Below are 23,789 nucleotides of genomic sequence, written 5' to 3' on the forward strand. Positions count from 1 at the left end.
AAAATCCTATTAGATCTTAACAAATTTGAAAAAGATGTAGCTCATAAAATTGATAATAAAACCATCTTGCAATGATTTCAAATATGAAAAAGACAATTGTAAAATTTTATTTATTTGCAATTATTATTTATTTTTTTTTTTGTGTGATGTTTATATATTGAAGTTTTCTTTTGTTTTGATTCTCCACCAAAAAAAAAAAAAATTCTCTTTTATTTTAGATTTTGTATAATTTATGTTTCTTATTTAACCCTCTTAGATAAGAATACTAGAGTTACCACTGGCTATGCAATTGTTTTTTCTTGGCTATGAATTTATTTTTTTTGCCGAATTTCTTGGCTATGCTTTAGATTGAAGATAGATACTCACCATGAACGCATCACCTGCGAGGAACAAAAAGGATGAAGGGGAGGAATCAAAACCAATCCACTGTCCATCCTTTGTTTGTATCTCCAATCCTAGGACGTGATTTTGATGAAGTATAGTTGTGAAGGACTTGTCAGTGTGTACTGGAAGACCTTGTTTAGTCTCTTTGTCATCTACTTCCCTATATTTGTGCAAACGAGGACGGTAAATGGTGTCTTCCATGTGAGAGTCATGGTACTTCTCCACACCATAATTTTCAAAAACCATTCTTGTCACAATTTGGTTTGACTCCATCATTAGCTTTGTAAATGAATGAGCTGTTTTACTAAACAAAAGTGAAAAAGGTAATATTAGCTAGGCGACTTATAAATAAGCAAGGTTTTAAACAAGAAATATTATGAGAGATGATGATGCCGAAAAATCAATAGTAATTCACACGGTCCTCATGTGCTAGAAACAACACCTATACAATACAAAAAGATAAGACCTCACGAAGAGCACCGGTGTGGTGCCGGCCAAATACCCTCCGAAGGTCAAGTTAGAACTTTTCACCACTCTACAGTGCCAGAGCTGGAGGAAATTATGCGTACCTTGGTTAGTGAGGGTATTGGGGCTTTTATAATGATAGAGGGTTGACATCTTTTCCTTGGTTTAGAAGTTTTTTTCTTACAGGAGTCCTTATGAGCATATTTTGCGGAACCCTTTCCTTGTAGGAGTCTTTCTAAGCGTGGGGCACAAGATATTTCCTTTTATACGTATTCTTGGAGACCAAGTAAGATTATGTCAGAACCGTTAGTCTTGTGCATACCCTTCAGCTTAGTATCGTCAGCTTTCCATCTCCTCCCAAGTTAACCTCGTCAGCTTCGAGCTGTAGACTCCCTACTGTCGTCACCTGTCAATGGCCACAAGTAAGACCGACGGGTTTTTTTGGTATGTCGCTCTATGCCTTTTTCGTCAGTGAGTATTCATACTTGCAATATCAACTGTATCAAGAGAAAAGGAATCAACAATGCATTGTGAGATTGGAAATTGTTTTCATTTCACATTACACCAAACACCTGAAAATGTTTTTCTGAGTATTTTGAAAACATTTTACTATGGAATAAACTAAGTCTTGTAAGAGTACCTGAAGTGGTGATTTCCATTGTGCACATGAGGTGTGTGAACTTCTGAGTTTCTTCTTAACTCGCTGCATTAACTATGCCAAGCCTTTCATAGAGAGGAAATTGAGGCCTTTGGCCCAAATATTCAGTAGGATTAGGGTCCTACGTTTTGGTTTCTGTTGGGAGATCAAACAAATCCTTTAAGGCCCCAAAGATTTGGTTGTGTAGCTTTGAAGAAACATTGTCATACACTGCCACAAAACAACCATACTCTTCAAGTGCATGGCAAACACTTTGGCACGCAGAGAGCCAAGAAGTTGTACCAGGCTTCAACCCTTCCTTAGAAAGATCTATAATTGGAATCTTGGGAAGTGCTGGGGAAGCCATGAGTTTCTCTTACACTTTTGCTTTGAGAAATGAAACCTTGTAAAGTGATCAGGTTTTGATTTAAATAAAGAGTAATGTTAGAGATATATATTTTTTACACAATAAATGATATAATCTGTTTTTCTTAAGGGAAACATAGAACTCTGGATAGACACTTTACCACAAACACTACCATAATTCGTGCTTGTGTCAAGTATTGATTGGATTGTTCATCATCAAGTACAAGTAATGGTCCCATGTGTAAATGATATAATCCAACCACAAATTGACAAATGTGCAAGTCAGTGGCAAATTATATGTCCCTAGAAGAGTTGTTCAAATAATGGTAAAAAGTAACAAAACATGTATGAACTTTAGGTCAAAATCATACCGACCATATATTTCTAATCTATATATATCTAAAAACTGAAGCATAGCATTTATTGTTGCTACGCTCTTGTTAAGCCACCTCATCCGCCACATCTTTAGTCTTTTTTATATTTATTTTTTAAATTTAAATTTTTTACAATATTAACTATATAAATATATTGACTTTACAAATTCATTTTACGCGGTTTTGACTTTACATATTCATCTACTTTAATTTTGATACAAAGCAATGGAAAATCAAAACAAAAGTGTTGTCTACATATATTCCTCTTGGACGGTTTTAAATTTCAATATTATTTTTCCCTTTTATCTGCTTTTATTTTGGCTCTTCTTTTTCTCATCCTGTTACTATAAATTTGCCACTCTCTTCCATTCTATGCTTATTTTTCCTATACAAAAAAAAAAAAGAAAAAAAAAAAGAAAAAGTTATCTCTCTCTCTCTCAAATTTTTTTTTTCATTTTTTTTTGGATTTTATTATTATTATTTTTCTTGCATTTCTACCTTAGATTGATGAATAATCATGTTTTTTTAGAATTTTACTTTTGATTGTTTATAACTGAAAAACGAAATCAATGAAATTTTTTTTAAAAAATTATTTATAAAAAATGTATTCACAGGTCTTACTTAAATCATTGATGGTAGAAAAGATACAACATGATAGTTGCCCATAGGAGGATCTCCAACTACAAGTTTGTACCCTCATTGTTCTATTATTGACTAATTCATATGTGTTCTTTGATGCAAATATTTTTTTTATCCTTTTATTTACAACACTAAAAATACTTTTAATAAATGGTGTTTATTGTTGATCTAATTTGGAAAAAAAATCATATTATAATATTTTATATTTTGTGTTGTTGTTAGGTCTAGCTTATTTGGAAAACTACACAATAGTTTGAACAAGCTGATGAAGAACAGTTAGTTCAGTTGAAAACAATGGTCTTTGTACAATTTTCTTTCACTATTTAAAAATATTTTGTCTAACAAATTAGTAGTAAATTGTTATGTATTTTTTATATGATGTTCTTAGATGCTTTAGTAATTGTTTTAAGTGTTTACGAATATTTTGTGTTTAAAATGATTTATTTTTCTATTTATTTTTCACATATTGGATTAGAAGTTAGATTAGATTATGACAGTATTAACACAATACTTCTTCTTTTTTTAGAAAAATTTCTCTACTTTTTTCCTCTTTGGAATTGTACTCTTTTGTTTTTTTAAAGGAAAAATGGTTACAATCTTTTATTTTTTTTCCTATCTTTTTTATTTTATTTTATTTTAAATTTTAGTTTTGATGAGTTTTATTAATTTTTTTAGCTACATTTCTTGGTGTTTTTTTTTATTGTATGGTAGAAAAAATTAGGTTCGAGAAAGTTTGTTTAAAACTAAAAAAAATAATTTCCAAATTTTATATACTTTTTGATGATACACAAAATATTATAAATAACTTTTACTAAAATATTAATATTTTCTCTAACTTACTTTTTTAATTCTTGAGAAAAATTTTATTATTTTGATTTTGGTACAACAAAAATTATATGTATTACATTTGTGATTGTCACTATAATAAAGGAAAATATGATTATGAATTACATTAATATTTATTAAATTATTCCAAATTGAAATATATATATATATATATATATATATATATATATTAGTGAGACTACTCTATCATGCGCAACGTGTGGGGTCCGCGACTAGTTTAAAATTAAAATCTATGAACAGAAAGCATGTGTTATGCATGTCATAGCATTTAATAAAACATTTAAAATTAAAATTGACTAAAAAAGTTGTTATAAAATTCTTCATATTTAACGTTAATGTGTCATAATTCTTACCTCAAATATTGGAGTTTTATTGGTGAATAAAAAAAAAAAAAAAGCCAACAGTACCTCTCAATGAAGGTTTGACTTGCACAAAGGAAAGTATTGGGTTATAGATTAACTCCAGTTAATTAATTTAATTATCTTAGTTGATTAATTAGTAAAATCACATGCAAATCAAATGGAGTCATAATCAAATCACCAAACTAAATAAAGTGCTGTGAAAATAAATTTGACACGACAATTTGATCATGATGGGGAAACCATTTGCAGATAAAACCACATCAGGTGAATTTTAGATTACCACTCCAGAAGAATCCACTATTTAAGAACAATTAGTTACAAATACAAGGAATCTTACTCCCACTGGCCTATCCCAAAGTACCTACCTATAGTAGAATCTAATAAGCTTTACCATTTTCAGCTTCAATCCCCAATTGGACTTGATCTTAATCCACACAAAATAAACCACTTAGAATAAAACGTTGTTGGCTAAAAAAAAAAAAAAAATCTTGTAGATTAATAGATCAAGAGGTATTGAGTTTTATTAATTCTTGATAGATCGACAGGTTTCTAGAAGTTATCGAGATTTGCAGATTCAATGTTTCTCGAGCAGTCTTGTGTCTTCAATAATAACACCTGTTAAACCACTTCATGATTTTATTGAACACACTAGAACTTAAGACTCAAACATAAGAAAAGTGCATTTTGTCTTGGATATTCCAATACATATATGACTCTTACAGAAAGATTGAAATAACAAAAAGTCTATGGACACACGTACACTTTACCACACATATTACCATAATTTGTGCATGTGTCAAGTATTGATTGGATTGCTCTTCACCAAGTACAAGTAATGACCCCATGTGTAAATGATGTAATCCAACCACAAATTGACAAATATGCAAGTTGTGGTAAATTGTGTGTCCTTAGAAGAGTTGTTCAAATGATGGAGAAAAAAAAAAAAAAAAGAACTTTGGGTCAAAATCAAACTAACCTTATATTTCTAATTTAATATTAAAATCCTTGAACTATGAGAAAAGCTCAAATCAACACTTATGTTACCATTCCACTAGTTTTTAAATGAAAACGAAATCATGTGTCATGCATCTCATAGCATTTTAATAAAATATTTTTAAATTAAAATTTACTAAACCAATTGTTATAAAATCCTTCATATTTATCATTTATGTATCATGATTCTTATCTCGAATTTGTGAAATTTTTTGGTTAATAAAAAAAATCCACAGTGCCGCTTGATGAAGTTTAGACTAGCAAAAGGGAGATTTTATTTTTATTTTTATTTTTAGCTGTAGCAAAGGAAGATTGAAATTAAAAAAAAAAAAAAAAAAAGGGTCTATGGACATATGTTTACCACACACTACCATAATTTGTGCATATGTCAAGTATTGATTGAATTTCTCTTCACCAAGTAACGGTCCCATGTGTAAATGATGAAATCCAACCACAAATTGACAAATGTGCAAGTTGAGGCAAATTGTATGTCCCTAGAAGAGTGTATATATATATATACACACACACACATATTTTTGAGGAACCGGTAAGAAAGACTTAACAATAAAGATGAGCTAAATTGGTTTGGAGTACAACATCTAGCTCAGACAGTAGATCTTCTACCCATACATTGATATATGCTGATAAAACTGCTCATAAGAGTATATTTCTAATATAAAATTAAAATCCACGAAGCATGAGAAATGCCCAAATCAAGAAAAAGTATTTTGTATCAAATGATATCTCGTCATCTGTATCAAAATTCAATAAACAAGAGACGTGTGTAAAAATAATTATCCACTAATACATGTCTTTCATTTGTTAGTGGGATAGTTATTTTTTGTATGCATATTTCTCACTTATTAGATTTTGATACTGCTAACGTGATATCATTTGATACCAAATACCTTCTCCCAAATTAATTCTTAAATTATCATTCCACTAGTTTTTCTTAATGAAAATGAAATCGTGTGTCATGCATGTCATAGCATTTACTAAAACATTTTTAAATTAAAATTTACTACACCAATAGTTATATATTTTTTTTCTTTTGACCTTTTTTACCTACTACTTCCTCGCCTCTTCTCTCCTCACCACCTCACCACAACAAGGGATGACGTGTACATCTATGGATTCCCACCTTGGGTGCATATCATTGAGCACCAAAAGGCAAGAATTACCTCATCGGCATTAACTATTAACTAGCCTAACTAGCTTTCAAATGACCCAAGGGAGACTATATTTGCCAAAAGGGCTAATTTAGTTACAATGAGACTCCTTACAATTGTTAATAAAATTTAGATCAATTTAGTATATGCTCGATGTGAGACTTATTACACACCTACACAACGTACACTTAATTAATATTCAATTAAATTGAGGACATCACAGTCTCCACCACTTAAATCCCTAATATCCTTGTTAAGACCCACTTTGTAAGGGTAGTGTATCCTAGCCCACACGAGATTATTGATCTAGCTCTAATACCATTTGTAACAACCCAAAGAAAAGTGCCACCACATTTACGCTATATCTATATCCCAAAAAGAGTCTAGTCACAATAAGAGTCTGTTTGGATACTGCTTATTTTGTTGAAAACTGAAAACTTATTACTGAAAACACTGTAACAAAATACTTTTTAAACTATGAATAGTGCTGAAGGACCCAGATTTACTGCTTATGTGCGTTTTTCACAAGCTTGGCTGGGTCGTGAACAGTGCTGTGGGACCCAGCCAAAAACGCAAAATGCAAAATAATTATTAGGCAAACGTACGCTAAGTCCATATCAACCCACTATATGCTCAATTTGGGACTCATCACACATTCACACAATATACACTTAATCAATATTCAACCAAATTGGGAATATCAAAAACTTACCCATGATTAAACGAATGAGAACAACAATTAAAAATCTCCTTTACAAACTCTAAAGAAAATTAACGTACAAAAAAATAAGGCAAAAAAGACCGGAATGGAAATACTTATGGTCAAAGAAATGTGAGAGGCCCAAATAGTGTGAGAACCACGAGAAAAAAATCATAATAGGCCCACTAAGCCAATGTATAGCAAATCTACTTACCAAAAATTAACCCAAATTATAACAATCCAAGAAAAAACACCTTAGACTTTCCAAAGGCATCTTTTAGTGCTTGTTTGGATTAAGGGGGAGTGAAGGGGAATATAGTAGAGTTGTCCAAAAATTAGGCTAATTTACAACCAACTCTACTCTTCTTCCCCTCTGATAGGTTAAGAATATATTGACCCCCTTATGATGAATTAACAAATTAATTAGCCAAGTTAATTAATTAATTCAATTTGCATTCAATACGCGTGGTAGCACAAAAAAATCACCAATTAATCTAAATGCATCAGAAATTAAATTGACAAGGTGATTTGTTTATGAATGGGGAAAACCTATACAGCAAAAACCCCATCGGATGATTTTAAGGTCACTACTCTCGAGAATCTACTATTATCAAAACAAGCAGTTACAAGTAAAAGAATCATAGTACCTTATACCAAACTACAATTGAACTCTTATCCCAATACCCAATTGGACTTATTCTATAGTGACAATCTCTCCTCTTCAATGTACGGCTCCTAGTATATGACTAACCAATAAATGCACGGATCTCAGTACGCGACTTAATCACCAACTTGAGAAAGATGTTGGCTGCAAAGTTCTTCAGTTCTTCAGTTCATCACACGATGAAGATCACGAAGCTTCTTGGTTACAAAACTCTAAGGTGTACAAACACAGCAGCTTTTTGAAGAGAAAGATGAACTAGGGCAAATTCTATCTCTAGTCACAATTTGCATGAATAAAACTTTGCTTCATACTTGTGCAACCTTTGATAGCCCTTAAAATAATCCTTATATATGTTTAGGGTTTTGAGAAAAGTAAGCCCAAACATATACACACGGATTGGATGAAAATCAGCTCTGAAAAATTGAATTTCATAAACCTCGACAGATAGGGTATTTATCGAGCTAGCTGTCGAGCTTCGGGCTTCAGTAGCTTTTTAAACTTCGATAGATGCTAGCTGTCGAGTTTTAAAATCCAACACTTTTTCACTTGTTTGTTGGATAGATTTGCATGGTTTTAACACTTAAACTTGAAATCTTGTTTTTTGAAGTATTAAACACATTCTAGATCTACCCAATTACAAGTAAAGTGCGTTTTGTCAAAAGATTAGTCAATTACATAAAATATTAACATATGTTCCTAACATGATTCACATATGTCCTAACAATCTCCCTTTTTGGCAATCCGTGACAAAATCACAACAGACAAATGAACATATGAGAGAAGTCATAAATCACTCAACTCATTCGCACTTGTTGAATACAATAAAATCTATCCTAACACAAACTCTTGAAAAACTTTGCAAGAAGAGAGTTTATGGCAAGAAGACTTTGACAACATTGTTATAATGCAAATGAGATGTAATGCATGATGATTTTAAAACATTTTCACAAAAACCAACCCAAAAATTTTGTGAAAAACTCAACAATTTTGAAAAACCCCAATTTTTCAACAAAAAACCCAAAAAGTTAGGTAAAAAACGTGTAATGCATGATGAATGAGTGAAAAAGAGACATATTAGAAGTAGAAAAAGCACACAAAGGCCAAAGAACACTTGGGTTGGAGGTTTGGAGTGAGAGAGAGAGGTTTTGGGAGGTGAAGAGACTGAAAGGATTGAGAGAGATCAAGAAAAGTGAATTTGAGATCGCGTTGACCCTTTAAATAGAATTTCATAATTCTTGATGGATCGAGAGCTATTGGGAGCTATTGAGAATTAAAAAGCGAGAAATAGCTATCGAGATAGCTAATGAAGATTTGTCGAGAGGTGTCCACAGCAAAAGGGGCTCGATGGATCTTGGTAGCTATCGAGCATCCAGAAGGTTTCTTGATGGATCGAAGTAGCTATTGAGAGCTATTGAGAATGCGATAAAAAGCAGCTGAAGGGTCTCGATAGATAGCCTAGCTGTCAAGAGGTATCGAGAAGCTATCGAGATTGCTTAAAAACAATTTTTCAAGAAGAGAAAAACACAGACATGAATGCAATCGAGCATGCTACACAACCAAAGATCCAAATAGCATTTTAAGCTCTCAAAAACATCTCTCAACAAGAAAAATATTAAGCACATAGATCCAAAACACACACACACACTAACAAGTCTAACCAATTTTATATTTCAAAAACAAGTTAAGATAGTTTAGTGAGCATACATTAACACATGTATTCATTGTGATGGCCAAATCATATTGTACCTACACATGTATCAAAAGTAGCAAAGAATTTTGCGTGTTGTGTGTGAAAAACATCGCAAGATTGCATAAGTGTCTTCATGTTATGACGATTTGAGATATGAGAAAATCACTTTAACTCACACACAATCATAACTATTTGATGGGGACTATCACCTTCGAGGTACATCCTATAACTCCCACATCTCCTAAAATACATGCTTGCAATTATGTATAAAGCATTTTGATTCTTTTTGCTTTTTGTTGTTCTTTGCATATTTTTCTTTTAAGCAAATCATGCATGGGCATATAAGAGATAGAAAAGAAATACCCAATGATGTTAAGCATTTGACATTCCACTTTTACTATGCCGAAACATACAAATGTCATTTCATGATTGGCGGGTAACAGTAGTGAGATGGTCATTTATGTCTTTTTCTTAGGATTTTCTAGTCCTTCCCATCAAAAAGAGTGATACGAGTGTTAAGCACAAGTGATTACTTAACCTTACTCATCACAAACACGAGCCACAAAACTCACTTGCTTAGTTGAGCATAGAGATACTCATCTAATCTACAAATGATACAAAGTTTAGAAAACTTTGTTTCAATGGCCATCTAAGGTACACAAGTACCAATGTACACAAACACACACTGTTTTTTGTATTTTTCTGATTTTTCATTTTTTTTTATTTTATATGAAAAAAAAATAAAGCAAAATTAAAAAGTAAATAAACAAAAACATGTTAAACAAAGCAATGCATAAAACTATACTGACTCAAAACATGAAAGCAAAACACATAAGTAATGCAAAAACAAAAACAAAAACAAGAAGGGGGAGAGAGAGAAAAAGTGATAGAATTACTTGGAGCCTTTTTCCTTCCACACTTTGGAAGAACTTTTCCGTTTAGCAAACCCTTGATCCGACGGGGAGGGGGAAGAGTTGAAACCGTTCAAGTTCGAAAGGAACATAAGGGCTTTAAGAAGATCTCTAAAAGGAGCAAAAGAGGATGGAAATTGATTCTATTGCCCTGTTGAGTGGCTAACCACTTATAGCAATTAGGTTGAGTATGTCCAGCTACGCCATAGTGATGATAGAGATGCTGCTTTTTCTGTTTGGGCTTTTGAGTATTTCCCTTCTTAGCCCTAGGGTTCTTAATCTCTTTCTTATTAAGCTGGGGGGGGGTGCTCCCAAGATAGATTTACCCTTGTTTATGTTCTCACTAGTTAATTCATTTTTAACATCATTGTTCTCAGTTTCAATATTATTAGCAGGAATAACAAAAACAGTAGTACTAGCAAAAGCAATACTAGAAGAAGAGAAATCATACCCTAACCCAATTTGATCGGAAGCAGATTTCTGAAGACTGAGCATCTCATCAAGCTTTGCACTTGAAGTCCTTTCCAACTGGGCCCTGACTTGAAACAGTTCTGCCTCAAGCTTCTTGGTCTTCTCAACCAAGAAATTATTCTCAAATCTCAGTGCTTTAATGGTCTAATTTGCTTCATCAAACTTTGTGGAGATTTCTTCTCGTTCAAGCTCCACTTCGCTAAGCTTCTTGGTGGCCAACCTATACAAATTCTCATTCTTTTTCGAGACCTTGTATAACTTTGCATAGGCTGTGTGGATGTCATCTTGCTCATTCATCTTTTCAAACTTAGACTCCACCAATTTCTCTTCTTCACCCACATCTTCAACAATCCCTTCAGTAGGATTTATCGTGGCAGTGAAGGCATTTAGGATTCCATCATCCTTATTATTAGAATCATCCTCAGGCTCAGTGTTGCTCAACGTAGCAGTAAGTGCCTTACTCTTCCGAATAGTTTTGAGATACGTAGGGCACTCTTGTTTCATATGATCAAAACCCTGACACCGAAAGCATTTTTGTCCTGAGGGAACAGTGTACTGACCGCCATCCCTAGCATCCTTCTTCCCTTTGTCTTGGCTTTTAACCTGCAAAGAACTGGATTGCTTTCGGTCCGTGTCAAATCCTTTCGCGTTGGCATTCTTCATAAACTTCTTGAACTGCCTCGTGATATAGGATTTCATTTTAAAATCTTCATCGTTTGAAGTATCATCAGTGTCACTGCTCTTGGCCTTCAAATCCATGCTTTTGCTCTTGCTTGATTCCCCGATCCTTGTCAAACCCAACTCATAGGTTTGCAGATTGCCAACCAACTCTGTCAAAGGAATTTTATCAATATCCTTTGATTCCTTAATCGCGGTGATCTTGGCATGAAATTTCTTGAGTAGAGATTTGAGCACCTTTCTCACAATCTTGGGTTCAGGAATGGTTTCCCCAAGATTAAGGTTGAGTTCACTATGTCCTTAAGCTTAGCATTTTTTAAAGTTGAATTTAAATAAACTTGAATATGATACTCTTAACAATACATTGGCCCTTTTAAATATATATATATATATATATATATATATATATAACAACAAAAATCAATTTAAAATAAAATCTAGAAAAAAAAAAAAAGTAAGTCCAACAACAAAAGTAGATTTGTTTATCTTAAGCTTCAAAAAAGTCCATTTAGATCTTAATAAATTTGAAAAAGATGTTGCTTATAAGATTGATAATGAAGCTATCTTGCAATGGTTTCAAAATTTTAAAAAGGAAATTGAAACATTTTATTTATTTGCATTTTTTTTACATTTTTTTATGATGTAAATATATTCAAGTTCTCTTTTGTTTTGATTCTCCACAAAAAAGAAAAAAAAAAAAGAGAACTTTTATTTTAGATTTTGTATAATTTATGTTTCTTACTGACCCCGAGAAAAGAATTCTGGAGTTACTAATGGCTATACAATTGTTTTTCTTGGATATGAATTTATTTTTTCTAGAATTTCTTAGATATGCATTCCATCAAAGATAGATACTCACCATGAACGCATCACTTGTGAGGAACAAAAAGGATGAAGGGGAGGACTTGAAACCAATCCACTGTCCATCCTTTGTTTGTATCTCCAATCTAGGGACATGATTTCGATGAATATAGTTGTGAAGGACTTGTCAATGTGTACTGGAAGACCTAGTTTAGTCTCTTTGTCATCCACTTCCCTATATTTGTGCAAAGGAAGACGGGAAATGGTGTCTTCCATGTGAGGTGTACGTTTGAACTTTTGAGTTTCTTCCTAACTTGTTGCATTAACTATGCAAAGCCTTTCGTAGAGAGCAAAATTGAGGCCTAAAAGCTCGAAAATGTGTTTAAAACACAAGAGCTTGTTTAGACCCCTAATTAAAATTACAGCTTAGTTGCTTTTACTTTAACTTATCTAAGTGCGGAAATAAGAGTAAATGAAGTGCAATCAACCGGTACTACTCTAGTGCATAAACATGAACAATAAGCAATAAAAGTAAGACACAAGAATAAGGGAAGAGAGATGCAAACACAAGATAACACGGCGATGTGTTATCGAAGAGGAAACTGAAGAACTCGGTGAAAAACCTCTTCGCCACCCTCTAAGTGGTAAATTGATTCACTAGACAATAAGTTGGGATACACGAATAGTAAGAGACCCTCCAAGCCTAATCTACCTAATGTACCTAAGCCCTCCAAGCTACTATTCCAATAAGGCTTCTCGGAACCGTGTCTTGTCTAACTTTCTGGATCCTGCAATATGCTCGATTGCATCAGCCAAGCCTCACCGACTTCTTTTGGCAAATCCCCAAAACTTCCCAAGCTCCAAAACACTCTCTACACTCTAAAAATGTGTGTTTTGTGTTTGGGTACAAATCTTCTCTCAAGGTATGTCAATGGGAGAGGGAAGGAGAAGAGGCTACAATGATTTCTCACTAAGGATGAGTAGCTCTCTCTCAAAAAGATAGGTGTGTGTGCTGTAGAAAACTTATCTAGGGTTTTTCTCTCTGAATGGCCCCTTCTACATTTATGGATAATGAGGGTATATATAGTATGCGTGAAGGGTAAAAAAGTCACACTAAAAAATCCTCCAGGCAGATAGTCTCGTGGGTATCTTGCGGGAAGGCCTTACCCACGAAATACTTGCAAAATTGACAGCCTGGCATGACTCTTTATCTTCCAATCATGTGCTTCTAACATGCCCTTTTCGCGAGAACCCTTATCGCGAACTTCTCGCGAGCTAGTCACGAAATGCCTTGATCTTCATTTAAGCTTGAGTCTTCACCAACTTAATACTAAACCTAATACAATAAAATCCCACAAAATACAAGGAACAAAATTAAAGCAATTACAACACTTCTTGTCATGGAATAAAGCCAACATAAAACATAGTTGTAAACCACAACTTTATAAGGTTTTTGGCCCAAATATTCAGTAGGATTGTGGTCTTGCGTTTTGGTTTATGTTGGAAGATCAAACAAATCCTTTAAGGGCCCAAGGATTTGGTTGTGGAGCTCTGAAGAAACATTGTCATACATGTGAGAGAGTGAAAAAGGAAAAGGAGACATTTTTCTTTGTTCAAGTTATACCAAGGAAGATAAATTGGTGGATTTCTCATGGAGTTTTTGAGTGTTACAATCATGGAGAGTTGGAGTATTTAAAGGAAGATTTTGCTACTGGCTTTGTGGTAAGATTGTATTTACTCCTTGATAGGCCAAGAATATATTGACCGCTTGTGATAAATTAACCAATTAATTTAGCCAAGTGAATTAATTAAGTTAATTAACATACAAGGCGCGTGGTAGCACAAAAAATCACCAATAAACTAAAGTGCAGTAGAAATTAAATTGACACGGTGATTTGTTTATGAATGGGGAAAACCTACACGGCAAAAACCCCCACCGAGTGATTTTAAGGTCATCACTTCTGAGAATCCATTATTATCAAAACAAGCGTTAACAAGTAAAGGAATCCCAATACCTTATATCAACCTACAGTTGAACGCTTACCCCAATACCTAATTGGACTTGTTCTGTATTGACAATTTCTCCTTTTCAATGCACGGCTCCCAGTACGTGACTAATCAATAGATGTGTAGATCCCAGTATGCGACTTGATCACCAACTTGAGAAAGATGTTGGCTGCAAATTCTTCAATTCATCACACGATGAAGGTCACGAAACTCATTGGTCACAAAACTCTAAGGTGTACAAACACAGCAGCTTCTTCAAGAGAAAGATGAACTAGGGCAAATTCGGTTTTTGGTCACAATTTGCATGAATACAACTTTGCTTCACACTTGCGTAGCCTTTTATGGCCCTTAAAATAATCTTTATATATATTTAGGGTTGTGAGAGAAGAAAACGTAAACACATACTCACGAATTGGAGTGAAATCAGCTTTGAAAAACTGAATTTCATAAACCTCGACAGATAGGATATCTATCGAGCTAGCTGTTGAGCTTCGGGTTTCACAGCTTTTTAAACCTCGATAGATGCTAGCTGTCGAGCTTTAAAATCTAGCACTTCTTCACTTGTTTTTTGAATAGACTTGCATGGCTTTAACACTTGAACTTGAAACCTTATTCCTTGAAGCATTAAACATATCTTAGATCTACCCAATCACAAGTAAAGTACGTTTTGTCAAAAGATTTGCTAATTACATAAAATATTGACATATGTTCCTAACATCAAATCTCATATGTCCTAACAATCTCCCTCTTTGGCAATCCATGACAAAACCACAACAAAAAAAATGAACATATGAGAGAAGTCATAAATCACTCAACTCATATTCACTTGTTGAATACAATAAAATCTATCATAATACAAACTCTTGAAAAACTTTGTAAGAAAAGAGTTTATGGCAAGTAGACTTTGACAACCTGTATTTCTGAAACACTTTAAACAAAACTCATCAAGGCATCTTAGTGTGAAACAGAAATATAAGATTGTATACAAGAAATAAGAAACATGTGTGTTAGGTTCTAAAGACTTAGGAACTAATGTATTTAGAACTCTAATGTGTAATGTTGGCAAACCATGATTAAAACAATTGTTAGTGACTTTCGGCCTGGCTCGATTGATCGAAGAACAAGCTCGATCGATCGAATCTCGGGCAAAATGTTTTTTCTGCAGATTTTTCCAACTCAGCCCTAGCTTATTAAAACGTGTTGGGTTTTATGTTTTGCCCTAAGTATAAAAGGCAAACCCTAGCCACGTTTTTGAGTTAGCTCTATTTTGCTATGTGTGTGAATCTCTTGTGAGATCTAGAGGTGGTTGCCTTCACACATGCTTAGGATTATCAAGAAGGAGATTCTATTGAAAGCTTAATGATCATTCAGCTGCTGCACTAAAAAGTTTAAAGAAACACAAGCAGGTGTGCTTGTACTTGCTGGAGAATTCAAGAAAGAAGGAGTTCGTGGTCTCGGAGCTTGCATGTGGTCGTGTCAGTAAGTTTCTACTGGTGGGTAGCAATAGGATGTTAGTGTTGTAAGTCCTATTGTAAAACTTCGATTCTTTTATAGTGGATTCAGGTTTACCTTGAGGATAGCTAGGTTAAATCCTCCCCAGATTTTGCCGGTGTGGTTTCCTGGGTCATCATATCATTGTGTTATTTATATTTTCGCTGCTATGCATGATATGTTTGTTTGATTGTGATAGATTTGGAATTTGGAATTTGGACTAAGTAAATAACTTGGCTAATTAACTAGATTAATCCAATTGTGTTTTAAGGGGTCTAAAAACAAACAAGTGGTATCAGAGCGAGTAGCTCTTTTGTTTTAGATCTTTTGATCTAACAACTAATCCTTGACCCCTATTGTCATGAATAATTTGAAGTGTCTTTCTGGTCATGTTTCTGCTCATGCTTCTGTTGATTTTATTGATGCCTGTGAAACTTTTCATAAAGAATTATTGAAATCTATGAAAATTGCTAAGAAATTCAAGGAAGAGTTAAAATTGGCTAATCTTGAAAAAGATGAATTGATTGTTAGATTAGATGAATCAAATAAAAAGAATGAATTTTTGAGAAATCAAATTTCCTCTCAAGATGAGAAGATGAAAAGCTTGGAACAAGAGTACCAAGCCTGCTGTTGATAACATAAGTGTTTCTGTTTCTCTTAAACCTAAAATTGAGAAAGTTTATATCCCTCCTTTTAAGAGGAATAATAAAGAAAAGGCTTATCTTGCTAGGTTAGACAAAGGTAAAAGTTCTGATGTAGACGCTGAAATTTCTAAACCTAAGTCTAAACCTACTGTTAAAGAGCATAATAAATATGTTTTTGTGCCTACCTGTCACCTTTGTGGTGTTGTTGGTCATATTAGACCAAATTGTTCTTTGTTGAGGCAAAAATCGAAATCTGAGATTAAATTTGTTGTTAGGAATACTGATATTCCTAAATTTGTTCTTGTTTGTCACTTTTATGGTGTCTCCGGTCACATTCGTCGTAATTGTCATAAACTGAAATTTAAGCATTCTGTGTTTCAGTCTAGGATTTGTGATGATATTTCTCCTGCCATAAGTCCATATAAATTGTTTCATATTCTTTTGAAAAATTTGAGCTTGTTGGCTTGTGAAAGGAATTTGCAGGATTTCAGTCTTTCTCAGAAGATTGGTGTAATCCCTCAAATACACTCTGCTTCACATGGATTTTCACCTACAAAGCCAAAGACTCGTGCTATATGGGTGAGAAAAGATTCTTTAAGTTGAGTGTTGTTTACTTGTCCCTAATTTAATTCTTTCAATTGTTTATGGACATGTTTTGTTTTTGTTTTTATTTTTGGTTGTTTTGTTTTTTAAGTTTTTTTTTTTTTAAATAAAAAAAATCCAAAAAACATTGCAAAATTTTCAAAAAGACAAAAATATTTTATTTTGAGTCTTGTTTTATTTTTCTTGAGGATTACATGAATTATGATATCTCTCTTGATTTAGAACATGCTTGACATTGTAGAGAAACTTAAATAGTATGTGTTATATAAATGCTAAGCTATTTATAATTTGGTATGAGTATGTACTAGTTTGTACATGTACTCATGGGTTAATTAAGAAATTGATATTTCTTGTTTGTGTATCCTCTATAGCTTAGTTAAGCACTATCATGCATTGCATTTGCATTGTTCATTTAGCATAATGTGTGCTTTTTAGTTTTGGTCATAAAATTTTTAAACCAAAAAGATTTTTATGTGTTTTGTATTACACATCATGGATTTGAAATCAAGATTGGCCACTTTATCTTTACATAACATGTCTATGTACCTTGTTTAGCTTGGATGAGCTTATTTATTGCACTTTACTAGTTTGAGCTTTGTAGTGCATGTTGTGTGGGAGATGTTTATAGTTTTTGATCACTTTGTCTTGATCTTGAAGTCACATGTCTTTGACTGTTGGACTTGAACCTTTTGAGAAAGACATAAATAACCATCTCACCACTGTTTACTAACCAATCATGAACACCTTAGTGCATATCGTAAGATTTTGTGCTCAAGAAAGTGTAGCACATGCACAAAAAGAACATAAGGTGTGGCCTTGGTTTAAATGTTAAAATTGGTGTGTACATTATTGGATTTAAAGCTAAATCAAATAAATAAAATTGATGTGTATATTATCACGACTTTTTAATAAATTTCTGAACAATTAAAATTTGTGTGTACAATATGAGGCAAAATCAAGAAACTTAGATGATTGCAAGCTTATGATCTAGGAGATGTGGGAGCTATATGATGTAATTCTTTAGGTGATAGTCTCTTTCAAATCCTATGTGATGAATTTTGTAGACCTTGTGGTTGATTACTATTCACATATCACCTCACATGTATCTCAAGTTTTTGCTAGTTGCACACACTACACAAGTTACTCTTTACTAAACATTGTACATGTTATTGTGTGTGTTTGGTCTGACCAACCAAGTTTGCAACTACTTTGAGTTTTTATGCAAAACCGATTTGATGCTTGAGAATTCATGGAGAATGTTTGAAAATCTTAATTTTGGGAAAACTGGGTTTAAAACTGTTGTTTTTGAAAAACAATTCATCACATACTCATGCATTTTGTTCATCAATTTCACTGCTTTGAGGTGTTTTCTAAAATGTGTTTTGTTTTGTTTTTTTTTTTTTTTCCAAAAAACTTGTTTTTTCAAAAATTTAGTGAGCCTCTGTTTGTTTCGATTAATCTAAACTGTTTTTCGATCAATCGAAATTGTTTTTAAAAATTTAAGGAAGCCTCTGTCTGTTTCGATCAATCGAAACTGATTTTCGATCAATCGAAAATCGTGAATCAAGTACCATCAATTTTTTGTCGTTTTCCTCTGTTCTTTTTGCAAGGTTTTCCTTTCCCAAGGCTGATATGTCCTTTTTATCCTTCCTTTTGCATTTTATTTCATGTTTCATGCATTAATTCATGATTTATGGGTAAATTTTCGGACCTATGCAAAATTGAGATTTCTGATGATTCAAGCCAAATTTTTTGAAATTGATCAATGGGTTTTTGTTCTTGGATGTTATGAACTTGATCTTGATGGTTTAATTTGATCAATTTGTTGAATTTTGAGAAATTGAAATTTCTAGGGCTTGTATGTATCCAAATTGGAGATTTTGTTCAATTAGGTCAAAATTGAGAAAATTGGCTTGTTGGCTTGATGTATTTGATCATTATAAATTGTATTCTATTATGTGTGATGATCAATTGATCATTTTTTTTTTTAAATTGAACAAGTGGTTCTCTAAAATTTTTGGGGTTTTTGTTAGAAACTCCATGCTCAAGCCAAATTTGTGAATTTGAATTTAAATTGAACTTAAATTCACTGCATTAGAGCATGCATCATGACATTTAACTGTTCATGCATCATATAGATTTTTATTCTATGATTTTTTTGTGCTAACTTATAGTCTGCCCTTGGTTTTTTTTTTTTTTTTTTTTTTTTTTTTTTTTTTTTTTTTTTGGTTTTGCTTTGTGTCTTTGTCCTTATCCTAACACCATACCTAGGAAGACTAGAGCCCATAGGATACCCTCCACTTCCTTTGAGTCTCCCTCTAGGAGTGAGTTGTTTCGGAATGACAAAAGCAGAGAGGTTTTTGAGAAGCTGAACATTAAGAGAAAGATATGGGCTGAGCGTTCTGTTGTGTTAGATGAGCTTGATCCTGCCATTAGGGAAAACTTTGAGAGTAGAGGCTGGTTGTCTCTGTTGGAGGTAGATCATCCACCTTCGACCGCTCTAATTAGAGAGTTCTTCTCGAACCTCTCTTGCCATCTCTATGATTCCAACACCCTTATTCGGAGTTAGATATGGGGTGTTGAGTTCACCATTACCCCTAGGATAGTGGCTGAAGCTCTTGGGGTTCCAGTCGTTAGGGAGCCTATCTATCCTTATGAGGAGTCTCCAACCCTTGATGACGTTATGTCATACATCACTGGGTCTTCTATCCAGTGGGGTTCTGATCCTCGGATCACATCCACTGAGCTTACTGAGACTACCTATCTTTTCTTTAGGATAGCGTGTCATTCTTTGTGGCCTATTTCTCATCTGCACACCATCCCTCTTGAGCGATATGTGTTTTTGTATGCCTTTGTTTCTGGTGCGTCTATTAGTTTTCCTCATCTGTTTCTTCGTTCTTTGAACGAAGTTCATAGGAGTTTAGCCGTCGCTTATGCTCTTATTCATCATATTTTCATTCATAGGATTTTGTTGTTTCTTGGTTTAGTTGACTTCCCTGCTGGTGAGCCCGTACATGTTATAGCTCCTATAGGTTCCACCTTCCTTAGGCAGAGGGCTGCTCACTTTGAGAGTTGGCTCTACACGTCCTAGAGGTGAGTCTTCTGGTGCTGTACCCCCTTCTCCCTCTTCTACAGGTGCTACTACGGCTGAGGCGTCTGGTGCTGCTACTGCTGATGCTGATGCTGATGTTCCACCATCGACTACTTTAGATGATTCAGACATTCGACATACGTTGGATCATGTCTTGACCGTTCATGCAGCTCATGGACAGATTCTGGTGGACGTGCTCAATGAGATCCGTGCCTTGCGAGCAAAGTTGGCACAGTTTCGACGATCCTCACCGCCACCTCCTTTTGATGATGGATTTTGATTGCCCTTCGGCATTCTGTCACAAAAAGGGGGAGTACATTTAGTACATTTGGGACACTTGTAGAGGTTTTTGTTCTCAGGGGGAGAGATCTTTGTTTGTTGGAGCTTGTGGAGATTAGATTGTATCTAGGTGGTTCACTTTGTATTTACCTTTTTTAGCTCTTGATGTATTTTTGTTGGGCTATTCATGCTTAGGGGGAGATACATTTATTGTTTTATATGTTTCTTGTTTCACTGCTTATTGATTTATATTTATGAGTTATTCATTGATATATGTCTTTATTTTGTGTTGAGTGATATCAAGAATTTATTTTGTTTACTTGTATTTTCCACACATGCGTTTATACATTTTGTTTAGTATTTCAGGAAATATACAAGTTGATTCAATTGAGCTGCTGTCTACATTTGCAACTGATGGATAGTAGTTAGGATTGGATTTGTTATAATGGGCATTTTTTTTGTAAAGGGCTTTTCTTTGTAAACTTTGAGCTTTTAAGTTGTGTTTTGTCACGGATTGCCAAAGGGGAAGTTTGTTAGGTTCTAAAGACTTAGGAGTTAATGTATTTAGAACTCTAATGTGTAATGTTGGCAAACCATGATCAAAATAGTTTTTAATCTTGTTTAGACTTGGTCAAAGTGTGTGCGTTGTATGTAAAGTTGGAATCGAGTGGTTGCAGAAGTATTAGTGACTTTCGACCTGGCTCAATCGATCGAATCTCGGGCATAATGTTTTTTCTGCAGATTTTTCCAGCTTATTAGAACGTTTTATGTTTTGTCTTAAGTATAAAAGGCAAACTCTAGCCACGTTTTTGAGTTAACTCTATTTTGCTGTGTGTGTGAATCTCTTGTGAGATCTAAAGGTGGTTGCCTTCACACATGCTTAGGATTATCAAGAAGGAGATTCTATTGAGAGCTTGATGATCATTCAGTTGCTACACTTAAAAGTTTAAAGAAACACAAGCGGGTGTGCTTGTACTTGCTGGAGAATCCAAGAAAGAAGGAGTCCGTGGTCTCGGAGGTTACACGTGGTCGTGTCAGTAAGTTTCTTCTGGTGGGTAGCAATAGGATGTTAGTGGTCTAAGTCCTATTGTAAAACTTCGATTCTTTCATAGTGGATTCAGGTTTATCTTGAGGATAGTTAGGTTAAATCCTCCCCAGGTTTTTACCGGTGTGGTTTCCTAGGTCATCATATCATTGTGTTATTTATATTTCCGCTGCTATGTATGATATGTTTGTTTGATTGTGATAACCTAGATTTGGAATTTGGACTAAGTAAATAACTTGGCTAATTAACTAGGTTAATCCAATTGTCTTTTAAGGGGTCTAAAAATAAACAATGTGTATAAAGAGAGAAAAGAAACAACACATGGAAAGATAGGTGAATAACATACATCAATATATATATAAACCAAATATAAGTACAATGTATGTCAAGTGGTGACAAGACCAATGTACAAGAGATAATGTATCTAAAATAGAAAGAAAAGAAAAGATACAAGAATCCTTACTACATTCCTCATATACACACTCCTCCTATCACAAAAACTCCTATACTAACCCTTCCCCTATGAGTATGACTACTCTCATCTCAAAACTACTCCCTCTTTTTGTCATGAGTGACAAAGGGCAAGTACATAAAGTAGACATCTCATCATCACTAGGTGAGCTAGCACCATCATTCTCATTGCCGGAGCCATCGTCACTCTCATCCTTGGACGCTGGTGGAGAAGAAGAAGAATCAGCAGTGAAACCACCCATGGCACCCTGTCGTTGTGCGATACGATCGACATGGGTGTTCACCTAACACAACTCATCACTAAAAGTGTCAAAGTGAGCATTCATGCGTACAAGCTGTGCCATGATGGCCTCAAGCATCACTCCACCTGCAGATGACGAAAGGGCGGAGGTGGATGGAGCGATAGAAGCTGGAGGAGCTATTGTATTTGTCTGGGGCTACCTCGATCTGAGTTGTGCCTTGCTCTGTCGAATGATAGTAGCGTTTATGGCACCCATCACGGAAAAATGAGGAGAGATGGGAAAGGGGACAGAAAAATGGCGAAGTATCTACGTGATAGCCAAATGAAACAATGAGCTTATCACAGGTCGTCGTATCCCTATAGACATCTATGAGGGATAGAATAAAGTGAGAAGGGAAGTCGATAGAGATATCCTCTAATAGGGACAACAAAAATTGAGCACGAGGCTCTGTAATGGAGTTATAGTGAGACAAAGGATGAAGAACGAATGTCATCACCATGTCAAGAAACCTCGGATCTTTTGTAAAGCCCAAGCAAGGGGTGTTTTGACAATCACCCCAAGAAGAAGGTGTCTCATAAAAGTGAGACGAGAGTTCGTCTTTGGACACTGTCCTCAGATGCTTATAGCCAAGATAGTCAAGATGCGCTACCTTAGGGACATGTAGTACCTTGGAAACAATCTCCGGAGTAACTATGATGTGCGTACCTCGAACGCGAGAGAAGAAATGAGGTACTGAAGTATCAATTCCGTGCATATTGGAGTAAAACTCCTGTATGATCACGGAGGGACAAGTGACCAGGATGCCACACAGTGAATTAATTAAGTTAATTAACATGCAAGGCGTGTGGTAGCACAAACAAATCACCAATAAGCTAAAGTGCAGCGGAAATTAAATTGACACGGTTATTTGTTTACGAATGGGGAAAACCTACACGGAAAAAACCCCACCGGGTGATTTTAAGGTCACCACTCCCGAGAATCCACTATTATCAAAACAAGTAGTTACAAGTAAAGGAATCCCAGTACCTTATACTAACCTACAGTTGAACCGTTACCCCAATACTTAATTGGACTTGTTCTGTAGTGACAATCTCTCATTTTCAATGCATGACTCCAAGTACATGACTAACCAATAGATGCGCAGATCCCAATAGGCAACTTGATCACCAACTTGAGAAAGATGTTGGCTGCAAAGTTCTCCAGTTCATCACACAATGAATATCACGAAACTCCTTGGTCACAAAACCCTAAGATGTACAAACACAGCAGCTTCTTCAAGAGAAAGATGAACTAGGGCAAATTTTGTCTTCGATCACAATTTGCATGAACACAATTTTGCTTTACACTTGCGCAACCTTTTACGGCCCTTAAAATAATCTTTATATATGGTAAAGTCATCATTGGTCATTAGTCCTTGTTGCTTTTTGTTTGAATCCACTTATAGCCTTCTCCCTCTTTATTATACAAAGATGGGTAATTTTTGTTTGTTTCAAAATATCAGGTATTGTAGGAATGGTGGGGCTAAACCCCTTTGGCCTATGTCAAGTGGTCAGCCATCGAAAGCTGTTATTCCTAAATGCAATTACTGCGCTGGTCCTCTTTGTTTTGAGTTCTAGCTAGGTATGCACATTGCGCCTTTATAAAATTTCCATAAAATGTTTCTTTTACATGTTACAGTCTATCTTTTCACTCGGTCAATTTCTCCAATTAAACTAAATGAAACCTTTGGTTGGTGTCTATTTTGTTGGTGATTTCAGATCTTGCCT

At 34.5% G+C, this 23,789-nt stretch overlaps 1 pseudogene; it reads right to left on the reverse strand.

The window, feature by feature from the left end:
* LOC115949735 overlaps positions 1-22,023 on the reverse strand; it is a 27,451-nt pseudogene extending 5,428 nt beyond the window's left edge.
* Positions 22,024-23,789: the final 1,766 nt, after the last annotated feature.

Source organism: Quercus lobata, chromosome 6 (genome assembly GCF_001633185.2).
Source record: "Quercus lobata isolate SW786 chromosome 6, ValleyOak3.0 Primary Assembly, whole genome shotgun sequence".
NCBI classification, from domain to species: Eukaryota; Viridiplantae; Streptophyta; class Magnoliopsida; order Fagales; family Fagaceae; genus Quercus; species Quercus lobata.